Genomic DNA, 24,598 nt, shown 5'->3' on the forward strand with positions numbered 1-24,598 from the left:
TTCTGCGCATGTAAAAACACCACAATGGTCCAGGCCTGACATGAAACATGAAACCATCCCTACAGCAAAAGACAGAACAAAAGGACCATTATTTCATCCTTTAGCCAGTCTCCTTTAGTTCTCCCTTCCCTCCACTAACTCAGATGAGATGGCTGGACATTCACAAAGGGTGACAAACTTGAGAGTGTAGTGTTACCCATTACACACACGATAATGCACTGAGAGGAAGGTAAGAAAGCAAGCAGGTAGCTCCTGAGGAGAAAGAAGAGGGAAGGAGAGGCACACTAACAGTACATGAAGAAGGCTTCCAAACTGCCTAGCTGTACCTTGAATGCTTAAAATGGCCTCAGTATGACCCTTCAACTGCAAGGTCAAGAAGAGGTTTGGGGACTGCAGAGAGGGATGAGGACTCCCAGTGTGCTGTCTGCCATTCACAGAAATACACAAAATAAGCACTTTGGATGACATTTCTTATCATTTGGTCCAGGTCAGTTCTATTTTCCAAACCCCTTGCTTTCCTTTCCTGCTGAAGAAATTTTAGAGACCCTGGAGGCAGACCTGCCCAGGGTTCACACAGCTCATTAACAGCAAGGCCAGCATGCAACTCTGCAGACTCCCAACAAGGATCCTCCCAGCTGATCCAGGCCACTCCCTCTCAATGAAAGTGGTGGGCAACAGCAAACAAGCAAGCAAAACCAGGAACCAAGAACAAACCTGAGATATACTAGGAAGATAATTAGCTCAGACAGAATTTGAAGAAAATTGTAATAAAGTTGTTAGGGTTAAATCTTCTTACCAAGGAGAACTTTACAGACAAAAAGGGCATGGCTTAGAGTCCAATCTTTTTAAAAATTGTTACTTAAATGAACACTGGTGAAAAGACTTCCTTTAAGTTTCACTAAAAGGTCAGCATTGAACCTGAATGAGGACCACAGTGTGTCTGCATTGGAGAATTGTGTAAACACAATTTTGCCCTGACAGTCGTAATGAAAGAAACAATGCTGAAGGGTATGCCATTTAAAAAAAAAAAAAAGTCAAAAATTAAATCATAACTAAATTGATTGTCTAGTAAGCACAGATTATTTTTCCCCCTGTCTCAATCAACCAATCCTCAGGTGTGTCATTTAGCAAAAAATGTACACATTAAAACTAAAGACAGAACTATTGATGTTGTCATGCCAATAAAGCTTGTCCAAGACTCTAATCATGAACTCTTCCAGAGCCCAACTTTCCCTCGATCACTGACCACGAGCCTGGGCCTGACCATGGTGGTCCTGGTCACCACCAGTGCACAGCAGTGTGTCTGTGCCACTGGGAAAACACATCCTACAGGGCAAGGACATGGACACTCTGGCTTGCATGTCTCATTACAGACCACCCACCCACCCCCGACCCCTGTTTTGCCTATTTGGCAGTGATCAGCTGTTTTCAGGACAGTCACATCTTCCACACCAGTGGTCATCAGATACCTGCTATCTTTTTCCAGTTTTGCTTTCCTCCCTAAAGCGAAGGTCAAGGGGAAGACCTTACATTTATATTATTATTATTTTTAATTTGTATGTGTGTCTATATATATATATATTTTACATTATTTGTAATTTTTACCTTTTTCATCTCTGTTGTAAGCCTCGTGGACTCCACATCACCACTTCATCCATGTGCCATCCCCATAGTCCCACACACTCTTCCCATCCCAGTTTTGATCTTGTTTCCCCTTTCCTCCCCCAATTCAAAAAGACATCTGCACCCCTATGTTTACTGTTGCTTTATTTATAATAGGGAACATGTGGAATCAACCCAAATGCCCAAAAATAGATGATTGAATCAAGAAGATGTGGTATATATATATATATATATATATATATATATATATATATATATATATATACACACACACAATGGAATATTACAATGGATAAACTCATGCCACTGTGGCAACATGGATGGAGCTGGAAGGGATCATGCTTAGTGAAGTAAGCCAGAAAGAAAAAGAAAAATACCAGATAGTTTCACTCACAGCAGGAGTATAAGGGATTGGGGGGGAGGGGGACAGGGTTTGTGTGGAGATAAATGTACATATATCTTAATTGGAATAAAGTTAAAAAGAACATCAATGTACATATATATTCTAAAGTTTAATCAAATTGTGACCTGGAGAAATTGTAAGCGGTTATATTTGAGTGCTAATATTAAGGACTCTGCATCCTCCCAACCTACTATATACATGTAAATTGGAAAGGAGAAAATTAAGTTTGCTCCTGATGAGTTAAATTCTGAAATTAACATAGATCAAAGTGGAGTGATGTATATAGTCATCCATGGCCTCAAAGTCAGAACCCCAACTTGGTATCAAACCTAAAAGACTGTGGCCATCAGGCGGGTGAGTCGGATAGAGGAACACAGTTAACAGGCCAGAGGAGCCGCCATTGGTGGTATAATACAGAGATTATCTGACACAAAGTATTTATGTACTTAAAAACACACTCCCCAAACATCCAGTTCTGGATGCTATTAACATAGCATCAGAAAACTACTTTCCCTTGTTCTGATCTGCTTTCTCTGAGAAGCACCACATAATAAGGGTCTCAATAATGCAGTGAACACTGGTTTAGTGACCAATCCAACTGTCTGACAGGTCCACAGACAGGATTCTGGGAATCAATTAATAAACCAGCATTCTGGCATTAAACAAAAGCTCTGAAGGGCTTTTTTTGAGAGTCACTCTGCCAAGCACTAGCCTTTTAAGACAGGGAGCATGATGAATTTCTGACCCCAGGTAGAGCACCAAAGGAAAACAGTGTAAATTTCTAAATATAAACACCACTGTGATGCCGCTCATGGAAGCAGCCAGCAGACTCTACCTGAACGAGCCCCTGGACACCATCAGCACCTTCAAATACTGTCATTTTTCACTTAAAAGGATGCACATTGACCTGCCACAACCAAGAACCAAATAGAAATGATGTAAACCAGCCTTCCAGACACGGTAATTCAGACCCAGCTGATTAAGTGGCAAGCCTAATAGACTGAAATAAACTGCCAGAAGCTATCACGATACTATGACAAGAGCCTACAGGTGGGTAAAGTACTTACAGGATAAAACATAGGAATATTGTCCCTCTTTACTTTAAGTATTACAGATCAAAAGGAATAGCTATAACTGAAAGAATGACCAAATAGAATCCTTTAATTTCTGAGCAATTAAAACCTAGCCTCTATGATACAAGTAATACAAATATGTGATTAGATCTAAATACTTAAAAATAAGTATTTCAGAAAGTAGAGAACTTCAGCTTCCATTTCTTCAAATTACACGTTAGCAAAAGAGGCAAGGCCAGCTTCCAGGTTACAGCTGAAATTACACAGTGGGGGAAATTTTCCTTTAATGTTCATTTAAATAACAAGACATATGACATCACCGTTAACGGCTAAATACCTAAAGTGGAGTAAATGTCCTTAGGGCTTTTCTACCATCCTTCAACACCTGTGCTTTCAGTATCAGATTTTTCTTTTAAAATGATTAAAAGTTCAATCACCTATCTAGCTTCCCTCTTTTGTCATGTAACACATAAAGTCTTTGGGGACAGACAAATAGCTCCATGTTTTGAATTCTGCAGAGATTATACTGGCATATAAAATGAAAATCATCTAACAAAACAGTGAGATTGATTTCAAAACAAGACAAAATCCATTTCAGTTTGTAATCACAAAGGCAGTTATTGTAACCATGGCCACCTTATCTGAAATCACAGAACACTAGCATTAAAATTTTCCTCTTCTGGAGTGCCATACTGCCTGTTTACACAATTGCAAGTCAAATCTGTGAGCTGAGGGCAGGGACTATGTTTATTCTTTAATAGACACCAACAGAAGCCAGAATACAGGCTTTGCACCCACTCTGTTCTTTGTATTTGTTGACAGATTTTACTAGGCTGCAATGAACACAGATGAACGATTTCCTCCAAATCAAGCAATTAACCAATATTTATAGTAGTTGCAAAGAACGCTCCTATATATTCTCATTCTCAAGGAATGCAAGAAAACTTAGTTAAATCCATGTGACATCAGACAATGAGATACTGGGAAGGAAAATTCCCCATTTCATAATATATTCCTTTCATGTCCACACCTGACTTGCCCTTAAATAATAAGTTCTTGCTCTCCAGTTACATTGAATACCTAAATGCACGCTCTTTGTGCATAATCTCCATTAAAAAGAGCTTCTCCCATCAAACCATGTGATCTCCAAGCAAAGATGCTTATTTTTTGATCAAAATAAAGCCAGAGTGGCAAGATTTATGAATGAAGCACTGAAACTGGGGTGTACATAATTAAGAATTTTTTTTTCATTTTAAAGAAGAAAGAGACATCAAAAACAAATTCACTTTTAGGGAATCAAATATTTTTTTCAGGATATCAGACTGAAATAATAGCCCTGTGTAACTACCACAATAACTTTTCTTTGCATAAGTAACCTTTAGTATTTATCAAAATAAAGGACATGGGTGGTAGCAGTGAGAGGTGACGCAGACTACCAGATTAAGAATCAAACAGAACTAGAGAAAATAAAGCACAGCACAGACAAGGTAACAAAGATGGCTGCTAAAAGGAACATCGGCTTCAGCTGGAAATTTTTATTATAGTAGCTTCCTGAAAGCAAGCATCTATACAACATTCTTTTTCTTCTTTTTTAAAGATTTATTCATTTATGCATACAAGAACTGGTATATAGGCTGGAGATTTGGTGTGGGGGGGGGGAAATGAAAGGATTCACTAAAGACAAGATTAGGAAACAGGAGTACTGACCAAAACACACTGCTATGGGAGCAGCAGGTGGAGACAGGGGAGATCTGCTGCACCATGTGGATCACCTCCAGTCTGGGGATTGAATTCAAGCTGCAGTGGCTGCAGATTAATAGCTTCATAGGGCTGTGAATTAACCTCTTGGAAAGGGCTATTCAACATTCTTTCAGAGATCCCATGAGGTTAGGGAAAACCAACCTGTTATAAATAGTTAAAACTCCATGTAAGTCTCCATGTTTTTTCTTCCGGTAGTAGAGTCTTGGAATCAAGAGACTTAACCCTGTTCCTAGCATTGGTCCTAGAACAACTCTTATAGGATTCAAATGGTTCTCCCAGAAAATATGGGGAAGAGGAATGTAGGCTACTGATCAAGCAGCTGGAAAACAACTGTGATCGTGAGAATCGCACTTTGGTTTGCTTAACTTGCACAGCTGGGAAATATGGCAGCATCAGACTGAAATGTATTCCCCAAGACACACAAGACCAACCATCTGGTCATCTTTTAATAAAACTCATACAAATTGGACCTCTAACATATTGAGCTCTGTAGGTTTCATCTCAGATTTATCTGAGTTATTTAAATGCATAATGAATCTAAAGGCACAAGTAAGGTAAACTAAGCAGTTCTGGGCATGAAGTTTGAACTCATATTTAAGTTCTAAATTACAAGTTGTTTCAGGAAAAGTTTTGAAGAGATCTATGTATCCCCAATACAACAGTCATGTATTGGAAACAACCTAAGGTATCCATGACACCTTCTGGATACAAAAGATGAAGACACACAGACATTTATACACATATACACACAAACACACACACACAATGGAATACTACAACTAAACAGATGAAATCCTGCCATATGAAACAACATGGATGAAACTAGAGTATATTTATGTTTAGTGAAATAAGTGAGACAAAGAAAATACCGTATGATTTCACTCATGTGGTAAAACAAAACAAATCAACTAAATCAAACAAAAAAGAAATAAAAAGCCTTTTTAGGGAAGAGGGATGCATGGATAGAAACTGGAATTCTGGTGGCAAACATAATATATACGGATATTGATTCTAAAGGCTACATACCTGAAACCTACTATGTTAAAAACCAACATTAGGTTAGTAAAAACATAATTATGAAGAACTTGACAAAGGAGAGGAACAAGATGAATGAAGACCATAAAGAGGGTCTTCATCTGAGTCTGCAGTGTTGGGAAAGACTTCCCCAGAAAGGATTCAACAGTAATCAACAGAAGGTTCAACAGTAATGAGTCATATGCAAGGGGGAGAACAGGTACAAAAGAGCATTCTGTGAAGCCAGAGAGTGATGGCAGGGAATGATGTGAACACACAGCAACTATGCTAGGGCTATGGTAAGCATATGCACCCAGAACTCACTGACTGGGCCTTTGATGAGCAGCCAACCAGTGTCTAATCAGCTTCTCAACCCTGCCTTAAAGTATACGTACAATTTTCTAATAATGAAGAAATTTTTAAGTGTACCCACACAAAAACTGACTCTTCTAAGCCATCATTTCAAGTTGCTACAGAATTAAAAAAAAAAAAAATATATATATATATATATATATATATATACACACACACTTTTTTAACCCCCATTTTGGTAACCACTTCTCAAAAAGGGATTCTCACATTTGGGGGGAAATATGATTAGACACCCCCTTCTGACAGTAAGAACCACTTTAGAATATTGTGGAAGGATTTGTTTAGTCCAACTCTTAACACTACCTCCTCCTCAAATTAGTTCCAGGTAACGGTAATCAAAAGTTATGTTTTCTCCAACTCCACATCCCACTTTGTGCTGACATGGCTACCAATCAAAATACGGTAGAAAATGTTGAGCTTAGCAAATTCCAAATGGTACCTAGAAATGCACCTAACACACACAAACACTACACAAATTACATTTAATGAGTCCTTATAAAGAGAAATCAAAATCAATAGCAATTCTCTCTCCCAGAAGGTTTGGTCTAATAATTTAAGACCAAATTCTTCACCACTATTAATTTTCAGGTTTCTGGTCAAAAGTATCTGCTTCTATATGATGAGCAACATATTTCCATAACAGAATCTGTTAGCAGGCCTTCAGAACCAAAGGCTACAGAATGGTTTTATTTTAGAATTTCAAATGTGCATACAGCAGGAGTCAGTATAGTAACAGAAAAGCCAAAACATGAAATCAATACATACTCCTTCAAACCAGGAAGGCTCAAGTAGGAAATAACCAAGGACAGCATTCTTGGCAATGATCATTGTTTTTCAAGCCCATGGCAATAGTACAAGAGTCAACACCAGTCTTGCAGGGAGTGCTCACTACTCTAGAGCTGTCTTCACCTGGATGCTCTCAGACCAAGTACCTACCTCCCTAGCCTAACAATAACACATCTCCAACTTGAAGACAAAAGAACATCAATATTCTCATCACCATCACCATTACCCAAATACTAGCATAAGTCCATATCAAAACCCACCTCACAGCTTCTCTTCTCAGTCTTCTTACCTTCATCTCAATTGCTTACCCACTCATGCTAGAAACATCCCTACTACTGTGATTAAATGTTATTAGGAAGTGGTTTTTCCTTTGTAGGCTTCTGTACCAGTTGGTTCACTAAACCTATGAAGCCTTTGAAAAAACGCAAATCCAAAGGTGAGAGGGCTGGTCAGCAACTGGACATGTGCAGTGCAAATCCAACAAGGGGACCAGGGCCCTCATACGGAGTTGAGGATTGGTGTGCTATGGAGTCAAGGTACACAGGAAGTGACAACCGGAGAGATCAGAAGTGGTGTCTTGGTAAGATCAAGGAGCAAATGCAGCTGGGAGTAAGGAATGGGAAAACTGAAAATGAGGATGTCCTCTTAAGTTAATTTTCAAATTCTGGATGTGGAATAATTCCAAACAATGATGAAGCCCATGGATGGCTAAGAGTATGGTTTGATAAAGTGGAATGTTCTCCAGTAAGGAATGTTGGAAAAAATGAAGTCAAGAAATTGATGCTTGATCCAGGGAAGGCTATTCAGAGGCTATTGCAGTCAGTAATGAAGGCAGGAACGGAAACATACATCAACCACCATTTTAACAACTAGTGCTTACTAAGTGTTCACTGTGTGTCAGGTAAGGTGAAGAATTATATATACACATACATAATCATGTTTTAGCCTCAAAAACATCATCTATGAAATAGCGTATCATTTCTTTTTTAACTATAAGGAAAGAGACCACACCCTAACAACCACACACTCATTATATTGTTTTCCCCCCTTCGCCTCCCTGATAAGTAAACATGGAGCTGGCCTTGAGTGGAGGGGTGACTTGAAAGCTCAGCCCCTGAGCAGCTGCCAAGTCCTCAATGAACTGGGGGAAAGGAGGACAGAAAGGGGACTAGAACAGCACAGAACACAAGCCCCAAAGATGCCCAAAAGAAAGCCAAAGGTAGTTTTCGCAGGAGGGTGAAAGTGTAGTTTTTACAGATCTAATAACTGGGAGAAGCTACCATCAACTTGGGATCCCAGTCAGGTTTCAAAAGCTTGTAGGAACCACCTAGGGTGTGAATATGCCTTTGCATGCAGTCCCATCCTCTCTCATACAGCTCTGTGCAAGAATGAGTGGGGTGATTGGGTGCTCCCCTATGTAAGGCTTAGGAACTGGACACTAAGTCCCAACCCTTGTTAAGGTGGGCGACTCCGTAACAACCACACTCATCATATTGGTTTCCCCCTTCTCCTCCCTGCTAAGTTTTCCATTTGTAACAAACAACAGAGGTGTGATGTCCAACTCACACTGACCACCTTCTCAATGTGTGACAGTTACAACTCCCTAAATATAGGTAAGAGGCGTTATGTAAGCAAAATGACTTTGGGCAAGTTATTTGCCTTTCTTGGATTCATTAGAATACTGCTCCTTTCCTGCCCAACTGCTTAATTATAGGTCTCATCTACCTGTGGTGCCACAACTTTACGGGGAAACCTATTTCTTGTTCATAAGGTCACTGTAATCACAATGGCTGATAAACCAGCATCACAGAAGAAAAAAGGACCTCTAAGAGGAGTCTATGGCCTGGGTGATAAGTCTCTGGTATGAAGAGAGAAAATCTTGAAGACATGTCAGAAAGTCCATTTTTCAAAAAGTGTTAAAAGGCAATCAATCAATGACAGCTGAATGAAGTCCGATATTAAAAATCAAGAAATTAATTTTTTAAAATTGCCCTGCATCTGGCCTCAAAGTGAAAAATGTCAGACAACTTCAAAGATGCCAGTGAAAGGCAGCTATTCATTATAGAAAAATCTCTTGCTTATGTAGCTGACAGATGGATCTTTCACTTAAAAGCCCCAAAATATAAGACATCAAAATTCCTCTTCCACTTCTGTCAGTGACTTGCTATGATACGCTGAACAGGTTATAACCTCCGCAGACCCTAATGTCAGCAGGATGGAAGTTCGCAGTACCCATGGCACTGTTTAGAAATCCCCAGGCGATTCTAACTGTGGTCAGCAGCATTTATTTACCACTCACATTATTGTAGACCCAGCTCTGAAGTATGTGTGTAATTCCACCCTCACAAGCTCCCCTGCAGAAAACTATTACTACCCCATTCTACAAAAGCAGAGAGAGGCTAATGATGAGCCTGAGGTTACTTAGCTCACAGTGGGAATTCAGGGTGCCCGTGCAGACACATGGCTCCAGAGCCCAACCATATGTGGTAGGGAAACTAGGTGCAAGGCGGACAGGAGGGCCCAGAGGCTAGCAAATGCCAAGCCCCTGAGCCTCCAGCGAAATCTTTACCCTGTTTCTACCCTGTTTCCCTGGGCTCGCTCTGGTGGGTTCTCATGGTCCGCTCTCACCTCTAGTCACTCATTGTCTCACAGCCGTCTTCCACCTGAGTGACGCTGCCTTTAAAGCCCTGACCTCTAGGATCAGGTGTGCACACTTACACATGCACACACACCCATACTCAGGTGTCCATGATGAGATATGCATGCCCTACGCCCACTCTCCCAGTCCCCAGTCTCTTTCACATCAGTACAATTAGGGCCACAGGTGATAGCCACAGAGGTGAGAGGTGCAAAAAGTCTGGCTAATTCACGCTATACCATGCAATACGATTCCCATCTTAGGTCTTTTAAAAAAAAAAAAAAAAGTGAGTGTCACTGGCTCCAGGGACCTGGAAGGTGGTCAGAAACAGACAAAACTGCCAAAAAAAAAAAAAAATTATCTTTGATCTTGATCTCTCTCCCTTCCCCAAAACTTTACCACTCGAGTGGCATCCCATGCCTCAAATCGATGATGAAAAAGAACCTCTACTGAGAAACACCTAGCCTACTCATTCGCTTCCCACAACAGTGCTATCACTGTCTGTGACCTGGAGGAATCAAATAACAAAGTACATGCAAAAATGAGCAAGTAGTTCACTGCATGGGCACATGGGGGAGGAAACCAGCAATGAGCCACATGCCAATTCTGCATCACAGAATTGTGACACGTGAACATTGCTTTCTCTATTCCTAACACCAAGAAGTTAGAAATTGTTATTCAAAAGTTAAAAAAAAACACCCCTTTGTTCACTGAATAAATTGCATGAAGCTTGACTTCATGCAAAGGTGACTGGGTGGTATAAGGCATGGTGCCCTAAGCCTGCTTTCTCTTGGCAGTTTTATACAGTTCAATAAATGTAATAACATTTTAACCTTGGACATCAGACTACAATAAATTAGGGTATGCCAACATTGACAATGCAATAGAGAATTGAACCAAATCTGTACAAGGCACACAGCTCAGCTCTTCCCAAACTGAAGCAAATACTGAAGCAAATCAACCCATGTATCACTGAGCACTTAACTGAATTTTTAAGGGAAACCATTCCTGGATGTAAACATTTGTCTGCAGTAAGCAGTCCTAAAGGGAGCTGCCATGGAAACGATGAGAAAGGTCACTTGGGAATGGTCAATGCTTCATTTTTTAATTTCCCCCAACAGTACCCAAGTAGGGAATACCAGAGTTCCTCATGTTAAAAGTCAAAGGCAATTCATGACAAAGGTCATATACATTATTATTATTATTATTTTAATGTTAACAATCTGGTCTCAAAGCAAGATGAGAACAAGCCATCCAAGGCAAGAGGTCATGACCTATAGGTGAAAAGGCCAGCTTCAGTAATGCAGATGTACTAACATTTTTGAGTTATTTTAACATAGAAAATTGATTGTATGTAAAATTACATTGTAGCAGAAGACATAAATATATATAAAAAGCAAATGTGAGATAGCAGTATCATGTGCTTCTAATGCATAAATAAGACACAGCAATAGGCACAGTAGCTACTGTAGTTTAAGCAGCGGTGTGCTATGTGCCAAAGTCACAGATGTCACTGATAATATTGTGCGTCTGCTCGCTTCCATGACAGAAGCAAAGGCCACATTTGGTTAGAGGTTAGTGGAAGGAAAAGAAAAAAAAAAATTTTTTTTTGAACTTCTAGCCATTCAAGTCCATCGACCCTGAAGTCCATCTAATGACCCAATGGTCAGGAACCCTGGCCTAGAGAACCAGAGTCAGAATCAATGTAATAATTACTCAGATTTGCCATGCCCTCGGTAATAGCATAGGTGCTTCTAGAGAAACAGTAGCTCAGTTTTATCTCATAAAACCACTGAAGTTTAGAAAATTAAATAGTTTATTGATTGGCAGGGTTGGGTAATCCACATATGCATGTTCCTGGCCATTAAATGCCAAATCACATGATTCCTTTTCAAAGTTAGTCTATAAAGTCTTACTTAACAAGAAGTCTATCACCACTAAATTACCACCTCACCCTCAATAACCAGGCTGGCACTGCAGGTGAAAGACCTGTAGAAGTGAACAGTGGAAGCCCAAAGAGGGAATAAAAGCCACTTTAGCATATTGGAGCAGTGTATTTTATATTGGTCTTAGATGTTCTCCTCGCTTAGGAGACAGCAAGTATAGTCTTCTAATAAGCTGGAGCAGACTTCCTGGTGAGAATGGTGCCCTCTTCAGCTCCACTGCCTCTGTAGCCAGGCCATCCCCCAGCTGTGCCCTACATCAGGGATACCCGTATGAAAATAAACATAATTCAGTCGAAAATACATGGACTAACGTTGGGCCACTGCCAATTTCTCATGGATCATGGGTGGGTGAGATGGTTTTTGTTTTCATGGTAAGGCTATACAACAACAGCTGCAGGAGTGTAATGCTTTTCTAGGCTAATAAAATTACCTAACTCTGGCTCACTGTTTCAGCTGTGGCAGCAGCCAAATATCCCAGAAAGATTCAAGTCCTGTGCAGTCCTAGCAGAGCTGGGGTGGTAGCTCAAAACTAATTTGGAAGTTGCATATTCAAATCCAAAGCAGCGCAAAAATCACTTGGGTTAGTTTTTTGAAAACCTATGAGTAGAGATTTCTAATGTTATTTTTAGGTGTCCCATAAAAACTTAAACTTAAAATATAAAGTTCAAGCTTTACATCTGAAGGTATGTGACATGCCATGTATGAACACTTAATTTTTTCCTCTGAAACCCAAAGTTTCTATTATACCCTTAGCAAATCTATACTGAAATCTTAACACATACAGACAGTATGAGATCAGGCCTATGGAACAAAATCAGTATTATGAAGTGGCCTGAAACCTCCACCCTGCCCACCCTCTCCCCCCACACACACACAGACCCCTACACATATACCATATACCACAGGTCACCATTCTTTGAGAGAGGGAAAAAAAGAATTTCAGAAGCTACAGTCTCCAAACTGGAAAGGTTCCTTATAAATGTACATGTAGCATAGTTAGTTATTTTCTAAATGTAAGTGTGTGGTCTAAGTGCTTCTTTCAAGGAAAAAATGCCCCATTAGAATCAGTGGAAAGCAGAAACATGTGTTTCTTGAAAGACTTTGAATTAAGAAACAGTGGATGTGGAATTATTCTAGTCATAATGAAGATGTTACACAGATGTACTAAGTTCTCATGGTCTCAACGAAACATCTTGCTGTTACAGCAAAATATGTGCATCTGCAATAAAGCTGGATATAAAATAATTTTTTAAATATCTGGTTCTTGTTTTTATGCAGCAAAACTTCACAAGCCAACTCCATTCTGCTTTCTCACAAACCTAATTAGGCCCATATTTCAATGACAACTCAATGAAAACCCCAAAGTCATCCATATGCAACACAGACTTATGCCCTCTTTATCTCCTCTTATCAATACAATCTGTTACAAACAGAAGAGCTCAGTCCACAAATTTAACAACCCACCATCAAACAAAACACCAGCACAATGAGCAGAGGTGGAGACATAGTACACCCTGCAAAAGCCACTGCTGCATTTTCCACTGTGATCTTGCTTTGTTTTCATAAGAAGGCTGTAGGATCTGTTAATTATCCTCCCTGACAGATGAAATTAAAACTTAGGTGAAACTCAGCAACCTGCCCCACATTCACACCTTCACTGTTATTGCCACACTCCATGTCCTCCCTTGGAGGAAAGAATACTAGGACCTACCTAGCCTTTGGCACCCCAAGGCTTGGATCCCAAGATGAAATGATGTACAAGACAGCCTCACTGCCCAGCACAGATCTCAGGATAGCAAAACATCGTGACACCATCCTCACTGTGATAATTTTGGTTATATTTAAAACTGTATCTCTATGTGTGCCTAAAACTATGAAATGTAGCCCTTAAGATAAACCAGATATCCTATTCCAACATTCAATGCCATACCATCTTGGCTCTTTTTTCTGAGTCATTTTCCTTGGAAAAACCATCTGAGTGTTCACTTCAACTGCCACATCCATGCAGATGACTCACAGATCCATCTCCCTTCCCATTGTTTCACCTGGACTGCAACTGCTTTGTTTTAGAGTTGCTCACCTCAACCCTGACAATGAATTTCACATGCCCAAGTTTGAACTCATCTTCCTTTCCCCCACCCTCCAAAATCCTCTCACCAGCCCATGTTCTAGGTTCCTGTGGATAAGCAGCACCCCCTATCAGGACAGCAGACACACGGCCTCTACATCCTCAGGCCCCTCTTTGTCTGATAAACAGCTAACCAAATGACTGATTCTCCTGTCTCCATCTCTCTCCACTTTTTTCTGGAAAGTCTTTCCTATCCCTCTGCTGAACTACTGCAAAAGCCTCCGGCTTGATTCTTCTCAAAGTCAAAGAGCACCAGAATCACCTATAAGGGGTTGATATGTCAAACTGCTGGGTCCCAGAGTCTGATTTTTAGGTCTGGGATGAAGATGAGATGGTTTTAATGGCTCCTAGCTGATGAAATACCACTGCTCCTCAGAGTCCACACTCCTGAGAACCACTGCTTTCAACTCTGACTTTCTCCATTTCAATCTCATTGACATGAACTCTGATTCTTCTCTTCATGACCCATCTGAGGCCTTTTTAGATCCAAAACTGCAGGTCTGTGATAACAAAGTTTGGGCAACTACCCCTGACCAAGGACCAGTTACACTACTGTCTATACATTATTTTTGTCACATTGCAGTTAAAATAATTTTGCAAAATACATGCCTTTATCCCAAATGTATAGGGCAATTCTTTAAAATACACACACACACACACACACACACACATACACACACACCTCTGAAACTTAGAAAAGCTAACTGGTTTCTAAAATCCACAATGAAAAGTTGGTTGCCTATTTTTAAAAAGAACCCTCTCCTTATACAAGCTTTGGTTGTCAAAATATGATAGAAAGGTAGAATTGGGAAGGACAATTAAGAACATTGCCATCTTGGGACAGGGCAGAGAGCTATGAGAAACCAAAATATAGAACTATTAGTGCCATAATTTAAGGCCAGTTTTGTTACAACACAAAACATCCAAATCCTCTACCCAACTACTTTAAAAGAACAGAGCAAATTTCAGTAAACTAATTCACCTGCCTACATCTAAATATGTACTACCTAAGTTGTAGATTCCATCCTTGTATTCTAGAATTAGATCTACACAGCACTACCTTATCTTAAAAACTGGTGCTATACAAACTATCTTTATTAATCAAATCTTTACATAAAAGAGCCTTTTCTGCCTTTATTATTGCAGGCACATAAATAATTCAACCAGCATGACCACTAGGGATCCAGAAGACTTCACATCTTCATGCTGTCATTTATAAATAAAGAGAGGATCATCTGAGTCAGCCAATTATCGACTTCCACAACTAAAGGAAATGTTCTTTAAAATGCCCCTGTTTTAAAGCACTTTCCCTCATGCTTCCCATCTAACCCATGAGGATAAACAACATGGTCTCACCCTCCCAACTCACACCATGCTGCAAACGCATAGCAAAAGGGAAGAGTTGGGGCTGAACCCAAGTAAAAAGCCACAGAACACAAGGACCAGGGATTTGTCATCTCAAACCTTGTCCTCAGCACCAATTATTAATTAAAAATTATGCAGTTAACCCTAGAACAAAATAGGTTTGAACTCGTTGTGTCTACTCAGACACAGTAATCCAGGTTTTCCTATTCATGGATTCAACCAATTATGGATGTCAGTTGGTTCAATCTGCAGCAGCAGAACCTGGGATTCTGAAAACCAACTATGTCATATGCATATGCAAACTTTTGACTGGGGTATTCACACACCTAATCACCAAGTTGTTCCAGGGTCAAACTAAAATGAGTAAAAGCCAGTTCCTGCACTCAACAAAGTCAGCAACTCACCAAGAAATCTAATGCAGCACTATGGAAACAGACTATGGCAGTGACATCATGAAGGGCTGGTATCAGGCAGACCAACCCCTAAATTTAAAATCCCCACATCTCACTCCACCATGTTTTACTAGTGACCCTGGGTCTGCACATTAATCTCACTGAATCTTTGATTCCACACTTACAACGGATATGAGATACCACAGACTGGTTGTGAAATTGAGAAAATTATATGACAAGATCCCATGTCTACCATGGAATGTGTTACATAAACATCTGCGACTATCTCATGTCTTATCTGTTGTTAACACATACCCAACTACAAGTTTAAAGCCTATAATAATTAAATGTCAGTGGAATAGCCTTTTCTTTTTTAAATTTAGGATTTCAAAATGATAAGAATTGTCAATTAAAATGCAAACCGAGTGGGGGAGGGGTGAAAGGTGAGGGTGAGTCACAGGTTTCTGGTGCGAATAGTGCCAGTGCTGGAAGTGAGAAAGCAAGAGGGTGAGGGGCTTTTTTGGAATTGGAGGGGGTTACAGGAAGCAGGAAATAATTAGTGGGGAAATGAGTTCAGTTTGGATATCCTGAGTTAAAAAGAACTTATGACTCATCCAAGTAGAAATATGTCCAAAAGATTGTTTGAGAGGAGAGTAAACCAAGGGATCATTAATTTGTGGGTGGTGAATGAAACCATGAAGTACTGAGGTCCTTCCTAAAGGCTGAGCTCCCTAAAAGCAAATCAGCAAAGATGACAATCTAGAGAATGTGGACATGTATGGTAGACCTGGCAAGACCCAGGAAGATGTAAAAAGGAATGTAAAGCAGTAAAGGAACCCAGGAGAGTACTAAATGAGGAGCAGTCAGAAGTATTAAGTGCTGAGAGTTCTATCAGAGGCCACTGGTGATGTTACAAAGAACAGTTTCTGTGACACTGAGGTGATGGAAGCCAGATGACAGGTCATCTACAAGGTCCCTTCTAAAGCAAGATTCCTTGGTTTCAAAATAGAAATTCACCAGTCTCCATGAAACTCATAAAGCAATGAAAACACTGAGTTATGACTAGTTGCAAGGTTTTCTTTCTAGAAGGGGAATTTTTAAAGGGACCATCAAAACCCACAAAATCTATTTAACACAATCTCTGGTATTAAGCCCACATCTACTTGCTAAAGTTGTTCTGAGGGAAGATGTAAAGAAATTAGCAAATGCTAATAATGCTGTCACACAGAAAAAGGAGAAAAAAATATAAGACTTAATTTTCTGTCCAGTGAACCTCTAAGGACAATATACTTAAACTGCTATTTTTCCACATAACTTTGAGAATGTGTTACCAAGTTGAAAGGCTTTGGTTTCAATATGCAAATCTCTGCACACTTAGGTAAAATTCCACTTCAGATTCCCACCTGGATTTCCAAAGTAGTCTAAACTCTCCTAAAGCCTACTAAATTATTCTTCAATGTCATTTTCCTCCCCCTTCTTTACTTGAAACCATAGATAGTGTTGTCCCAGGCAACTTTATGTTATAAAATCGTTCTGTGATGTAAATTATGGCACAACAGGGGAATGTTTGGCTTGGCAGTATAAACTGGTTAAACTAGTTAGTAGACTTCAAAAATAATTCCCCCAAACATCTGCTCAGGCTAAGAAAGAGTTTTTTGTTTTTAAGTCTACTCCACACACAAATATTTTTCAAGAAGTTACATACCATCACCTCCTGAGGGCTTTTCAAAATGCATGCAGGGACTCCCTCCCCATCCCTGAAATCCAGTTTGACACACTTAGGGTTAGCCCCAATATCCCAATTTTAAAAGTTTCACGGGAGATTCTGGTGTGCACTCCCCTGTTATGCTCCTGTTCAGAAACCCTGCCCTTGGAAAACCTCCCAAAGATTTTGGGAGGCATTTTGGCCACTGTGTTCTTCATAGACGAGCAAGAGAAGTGATAGAGTGCAGAATATAAATCCTGCTAGCTAGTACACAGGCCAGATAGCATTTACATGTAACATGGACCTTTGAAGAATTCATAGAGGTTTGGAAGTAGCTTTAACCTTGATCCCCAAGCCCTATGGAGGAGCAGGCCACCACACAGAAAGTAGAGAGCCAGGACAGAATCCCCAAAGTCCCCTTCAACCAATATGCTCAGAACTCCTGGGGCTTCAGCTGTGAACATCTAGCATAAACAAGAGTAATCCAGGCTGTGCTCAGTTAGAGCAGATTGGAGGCTCCTTCCCAGATAATCCCTACTTTTCTTAAAAAGGGCATATTTAGTCCTACTGCACATTACATTTGGAGGTAGAAAATGCAAATAAAAAGATGAAATAATGAAAATCTTATCCACCAGGAACCTCTAGCCTCAAACTCCCTAAAGTAGGTATTTTTGTTGTACAACTTACACCTGAGACTAATACAGGAAAACCATAGCATAAAAGTTTAACAGATTTCCTAAAATACCTAAAGCCTCACACCTAAAAAAATCCACTTTGAAAGGTGGGTGAGGGGACACAAACAGCACAGAATAAAGATAACAAGGCAGAAGGGAGAGAGAACCTAAGCCAGCTGGAGTTGGCATGACCCTAAAAAGTCAACTCAGGAAAAATAGGCAGGTAAGGCACGTTGCAAACATTCCCTTACTTGTCTCCTGGTAGCTAAAGGAGGATTGTAATTAAATTTTACCAAGACTTTCAAGGGAGACAGGAAGCAGGAAAATGACAATGATGAAGAACAGCCAGCCAGTCTGACCTTTTGTCAGTTATATATACCTTTTGTCTAAGTAAAAACTACTCATTCAACATTTATTCAGTTTTCAGTGGAAAAGCAGCATGTGACAGTGATCAAAGCTCCCTAAAATGGGTAGAAAACATTTACAAGTACCTCAACTTTTGATAGTTACTATATTAAAACATACTTATTAAGCAGTGATTTAAAAAGAAAAACAACTATTAACTCCTTTGAACAAAACCCACTTTCAAGGCCTTCAAGATTTTCAGAAAATAACATCTTGGAAAACTTAGCCAGTCAGAGTATGGATTCTCCCTATATCTCACCCACGGCCCACTCACCTGGCCTCACCCCAGACTCCACTTGCTTGTAACAGTGAGAAGCTGTCTCAGGAGGCACCTGGAAAAGTTCCCCTGGAGAAGTTGACCACAGAAAGCTGGAATGAGACCTGGAAAAAAGAAAACACACTCAGCACTCATCCTGTAAGACAAGTTCAGCGTTTATAAAACCAGCTATGACCACCATGAAAATCCCAACAAAGCCAAAGAAACAGACTTCGGCACATACATACCCTTTACCCAGAAAAAAACAGGGGACTGGTCAGCAAAACTGAGAGACCTCACTCCTTTCTGCTCCCCTCTGTCCAAGCTTAGCAGGGACATTTACTGAAGCTCTAGACTTGAGCAGGAAGTGTCTGTTTACCTCTGCTATTTTAGATCTTCTCTTTAACTGTCCCTAATCAGTTTGCAGAGCTTAATACCAAATGTAATGTTGCAAAGATTTAAGCCAGCGAGTCAAGAACCCCTCTAACGCCCATAGGGTGTTGGAGTCCTTAGGCACCTCGCTCTGAATTTCCTGCCTGCGTCCTCCAGGTCCCAGCTCTCTGCACAGCTCACCATGTCTGACTACACCGCCCAATTTCACACCTCTGCTCCAGCATCCTGAAACACCTCTCCCACTCTGGATATTAGTCATCCTGCAAGCGCAGCTCAAATATCACCTGCCCTGCCCGCCCCGCCCCCACGGGCTCTGCCCTCCTTCCTCAGTACTCAGAACACCTGCTGGTGCCTGTGTTCTTCCAGTATTTGCTTCCTTCTGCCTCGGTCTCCCCTCCTACCAGTTTCTCAAGGGCTGGTCTTACCTGCCATCCCCAACACCCCTTCTCCTCTTATCACAAGTAGAGGCAGATGCTCCGAGCACCTTTGTTGACGGAAGGATTCCAACCAGAGTTTTCCCATGACTGACTCAGAGTTCACTTCCCTGGGAAATAGTCTTTTTACTGCTATGCCAATCCTGGAAAATGTTCTTTTTCACAAGTACTATCCCTGCTCAAACACACCGACAGCCAGGCTCTCGCCCAAGTCAGTCCCCTCACAGCAATGCTGCTGGCTTAATTGCCAAAAAGGACGAAATCATGTGGAGTCACGTTTGGGCCAACAAAATCACCTTGGCAGGGCACAGGCATATAATGGGTTTGTGCATGCAAAGGTTGGGTGGAGGCCTCTTCTCCCCCTTTAAGTTCTGTTTAATGAGGATCTCTGGAAGACATGCTCCCCTCACCCACGGGGACTTCAAAGATGAGAACGGAGCACAGGAGCTGTTCTCTGGGAGGAGAGCAGGGACTGAGGCAGAGAGGACCGGTTTTCTCTCCCCTCCACCCCCCCCCCCCCCCCACACACACACTTCAGAGACCGTAAAAGCTCACTCAGAACACAGAGGAGAAGCCTACATGATCCTACATAGGACCATGTAACATGCTTCCTCATCTCATGTCATCAGCAACCACCCCCCATACTGCCAAGGCTCTGAGCACCCCAGGTTTTACCTTCCCCAGGCTGCCAACCTCCCTGGTAGTATTTAAGCATTCACTGCAGGACAGCACCACCTGGTGAACAGTAGCTCAAATATCTGAGACCTTCGCATATTATTTACTTCTAAAAGGGATCACCTGCCTCTTTATAGAGGCCTCTCTGGCAGCCAGGGAGAGAATCCATTTCACAGCTGTTACAAGTACTGCAGCCAAGCTCACTTCATAAAGCTCACCTCAGCAGAAAAAGCAAGCTTGTCATTTATCACAACCCCAACAACAGACAAGTAAAAGGGAGTATCCATCACAGCCCACCACATGCCCCATCAGACAGGCCCATGGGCCCCGGGACATGAGCGCACCCCTAGAATGGGATCTGTAACAGTCTGTGTACGCACTGCCTCCTGCCTCCAGCAACCCTTTTGTTACACTACTTTCATAAGGGGGAAAGTCTTTTCTGAGTTGAAGACTACCAAGGCACCACCATAAATTACAGCTACAGCAGTCCCAAGGGGAGCCGGTTTCCTGCCAGAAGAAGGGCTGTCCCTACAGCCTGTTTTTGTGGTAATGAGATCACAGAGTTTAGACTCTGTATTTGGTTCTACATGAGTTTTAAGGGTTATATTCAGTAATTACAGAAAGGAAAAAGGGAGGTCAAAAAGACCAGCAGAACTGTGAGTGGTGTTTAAGTTACTTAGAACGCCAGTCAGAGCAACCAACAACAGAGGCAGAAACTACGCCTCGAGTTTTCAATTTTTGTCCTTCAGAGTCAATTCTGAATTAAAATTGGAATTTTAAAATGTTTTTGGTTTCAATGCACAATCCGAAATTTGAAGCCAAGGAGGTTCAGAAAAACAAGGATTATGTCACAAAATAGTCTCGTAGAAAATACAAAGAAAAAAGACAAAAACTTATTGGAGGAGTTTGCATGGAGCCTGACACAGGGGAGTTTGGAGACTAAACTGAATGTTGACCTTCAGTTGTCCATCACTATTTTTTATTTCCAGATCTAACTTCCATTTGGCTCTTACAATAAAGTACTTAAAATGCTTGGAGGAGAATTATTAGGGTTTTTCTCCTGGCAATTATTTTCTTTCAAGGATGAACTGACATACTTCAAAAGCTGTTTATCCAATAGGACTGAGGACTCATCAAAATGAAATTTTTTTTCTTTCAATTACCCACCTAAAATCTCCACTGCTCATCCCCAGACCACAAAACTAAGATCACTGTATGTGTTATCCATGGACCCCCCCCATGTGACCACACAGTCCACAGGACAATGGAGTTCACTACTTGCAGAGGGCTCTGGAGCCCTGGACCTGCCTCCACTGTAACATGAGCCCCTGAGGGTGAAGGACACGAGGAAGGTCACTCTACAACCTGAGTGTCAGAGGTCATGGGTAGATTCAAGTCACACCTGATTGCCACGGCAGAGTGGGCAACACTACCGCAGATACCATAAAGCAAAGAAACAGCTCTTATTGTTTGGCTTCATTTTGAATGCTAGTGAAGAACAAAAAACAGCCTTTACTAAGGAGAAAAACAGGAAGGAGAACTCTGTGGGGAACAGGCATGTGCTTGGGATTTGTAGGGTAAATTAATTAATCAGGCTTTTCGTACCACTAGCCCCTGTGGCTATCACCTGTGGCCTTGATCATGTTAACAAGGAAGGTGATTGAGGACACCTGGGGCATGGGTGCGTACGCATCTTCGAATGTGCACACCTATGCCTGGGAGAGGGGCTTAAGTGTCATCTCCCTGCTGGCTTGTTGCTCCTGCGCACTACTTAAGGTGATGCCATGGCCTCTAAAATTCTTTTAAACTGTTAGAAGCGATGGTGAACCTACTTGGCCTGAGACGGAGAAAAAGGCATTATTTTAAAATAGCCATTTCCACTTCAAATTTTACAGCCTCCATTCTCCTTGAGAAAGGTGTACTGCTTGTACTGTTACACCAACCAACTACATTGAATTGGGTTTTCGATCCAAAGTGTCTATTTGAATCTCCTAGGAGTTTTTTTTTTTTAAAAAGTCTGTGTCAGAAGCATGAAAACAATCTCTAGAAAGTAGCCCAAAGGATGCTGCTTTCTAGAGCTGACAAGTGATTGTCTAAGATATTGCCTGGGTTAGGAATCTTTACCTCTGACCTATCCCGAGATGTTTTCTTGGGTAGTGGAGGGTAAGGGGGTACAAATATTTATGGCTAAAAAGGAGCAGATGGAAGAATGAGCTGGAAAAGGCTGAAGTAAACAACCTGCAGGTGATGACCCCTGGAGTGGGTGCATGGTTTGGGGAGGGGGTAACCACTCCCTGTAGGAGAAGACAGGAGCGGAGACAGACTGGGTGGTTCCTAAGAAGCCCTGGATAGCCCTTGCCTTTGAGTGGGCAAGAGGTTACAATCCGAAGCTGTGTAAAGTGCTTATCTATGTCAATTATTTACCAAAGAAAAGGGGTAGACTAGGATGGTTTTTACATGGGATGAACCCATTAAACTTAATTTGCCACTACGATTTCTCCTAGTTCCAATAACAGGCTGGTGGTTTTTTGGGTTTTCTGTTTATTTGCTTGCTTGCTTGCTTGTTTGTAAGTGATGATCCATATTTTCTTAACAAATTTGACAAAGAACACACTCATTACAGGATAGCTGCCAGAAGCTACAGTGCCCCAAGAACAGAATTCTCCTTGGTATAAAGCCATCCTGCTCACAGGGGCAAACTCCAGCTTGATTTCTATTAGTTTCATGCTGTTCTCAGATGTGACAATGACTGCCTAAGAAAGAGATCATGTATATGTGGGAGAAGAGGAAGGGCTATGGGAACACCCTCTCCAGCTGAGGGGCTAATTCTGTTCCCACTTCCATGTTCCTAAATCTTTAGGTCTCCCTGTACTTCCATAATAGTGACAACAATCAGGCTGCCTAGCTGCAAGGCCTCCCTCCCAATCCTGTTAATTCCCATGGGAGAACTAATGACTTTTGCCTTCCTTTACCAGTGCTTTGTTTCCCAAAGTGTATCCTGAGACCACTGGTACCAGAATGTTTTGAGCTTTTTCTGACATACCTAAGACTACATAGGAAGGTAATCAGAGCAGAGCCTGAGCATTTCCATATTAATCACCCACACAGATCCAACAGTCTGTAAGCCAGTCACACAATGTCTACAATTTCTTCTTTGAAATAAGTTATGAGATTAGCCCATTTAATCTGCTAAATCTAGCTATATTCTCTGCCATGCCTAAGTGGGGTTTCATTAACCTTCTCTGTTCCTTGGTCTTCCACTACATCCCTCCAGAAGATGCTGCGCTGACTGGATCCCAGACCTGCTGACTCCAAAATTTGGCCTCAAATCACTTCTCCCTAAACTCAAGCCTAATTGCAAAGCTTCTTGCCACTTTCAATTGAGGGCTTTAGATCTGTTCAAATTCCCTTTCACAACTAAATATTAAGCCTCCTGAAGGCTGGCTGAACGTACCAATTTTTATTTTTCATGGGCTCAATTATATCTTAGGCTTCAAGAACATTAGCTGCCTGTCCAGCTTTTTCTTCTTTCACCTTCTTCTTACTTTCCCTGAGAAAACTTTCATTCTTTCCTTTCCATAACGGAATTGATTCACACAATGGTGGGAGAGGAAGTCTATGGATGACACAGTCATAGGCTAGCAGCTTCAACTATCCACACAGCTAGGAACAAAGGAGATTTAGTTTTGGGAGCTGCCAATTTTGCAGCTAAGTGCATGCACAACTCACAAGAGAATGTCCCAACTCTCTCCACCTCTATCAAACACCTCTTTCCCAGGGCCCCCCTGAGAGCTATTTTACTCTTCCCTTAGATACAATTCTAACAGCAGGAAAATATTTGGTTTCCCAGATCACCAAATTATAAGAGTAAAGGGTAACTGCTGGATCAAAGCACAATGACAGCTCTGAAAAGTTAAGACTGACAGGAGAAAATTTATAAAATCCAACCCAGCAGATTACAGACTGTTAGCGTTTACATAGCCTTTCAATCCCCAAAAGTGTCCAAGGACATCGAAACAAAGCATTTCAAAACAGCATAATTAGTGACTCTGAAAGATTACCCTGGAGCCAGCCGTGGCTCTTAAGACACAAGGGTTTTCAAAAATAGGAACGGGCCCTGTCTCCAACTCAATGCCCTGTCTCCATATGGTCTCTAACACCACGTAACGGCAGATTTTCAAAGGCGGGCATACAACCCTCTGCATCTTCAATATGATCTGGAACCTTCCTTCTGGCTACAACCACAGTCACCCCACAGTCATCACTTCTCATCTAGCTTCTCTTGGTGGTTTTGTGAATAAACTCCTCACCAGATTGTAAATTTCCTTGAGCAGAGGGAATTGCACCTTTGTATGGATGCCATGTTCCCAACCTCCACATTTCAACAGTTGAAGCCTACAGAGACTTTGTCAGCTCAATGCATCCAGGAAGCCCCACAGCCAGGTCTTCTTAAGGAAGGAGGCACTTAAATGGGTATGTTTTAAAACAGCACAAGCATGTCTGTAGTCTTTAAAGGTTTTGATTTTCCTGTTTTCCTTTTGAGTTTAAAAAAAAA

General features: G+C 41.2%; 1 protein-coding gene across 2 annotated transcripts in view; it reads right to left on the minus strand.

Annotated features, from left to right (window-relative positions):
- The window catches only part of TANC1 (tetratricopeptide repeat, ankyrin repeat and coiled-coil containing 1), a 229,335-nt gene that overhangs the window by 156,773 nt on the left and 47,964 nt on the right, over positions 1-24,598 (minus strand). For both annotated transcript variants that reach the window (XM_012726872.1, XM_004674876.2), the window contains exon 3: positions 18,560-18,666. The gene's annotated coding sequence lies outside the window, so the exon portion shown is untranslated. The remainder of the gene's footprint in view (positions 1-18,559; positions 18,667-24,598) is intronic.

The sequence above is a fragment of the Condylura cristata genome, unplaced genomic scaffold (genome assembly GCF_000260355.1).
Source record: "Condylura cristata isolate star-nosed mole 26May11 unplaced genomic scaffold, ConCri1.0 scaffold00002, whole genome shotgun sequence".
NCBI lineage: Eukaryota > Metazoa > Chordata > Mammalia > Eulipotyphla > Talpidae > Condylura > Condylura cristata.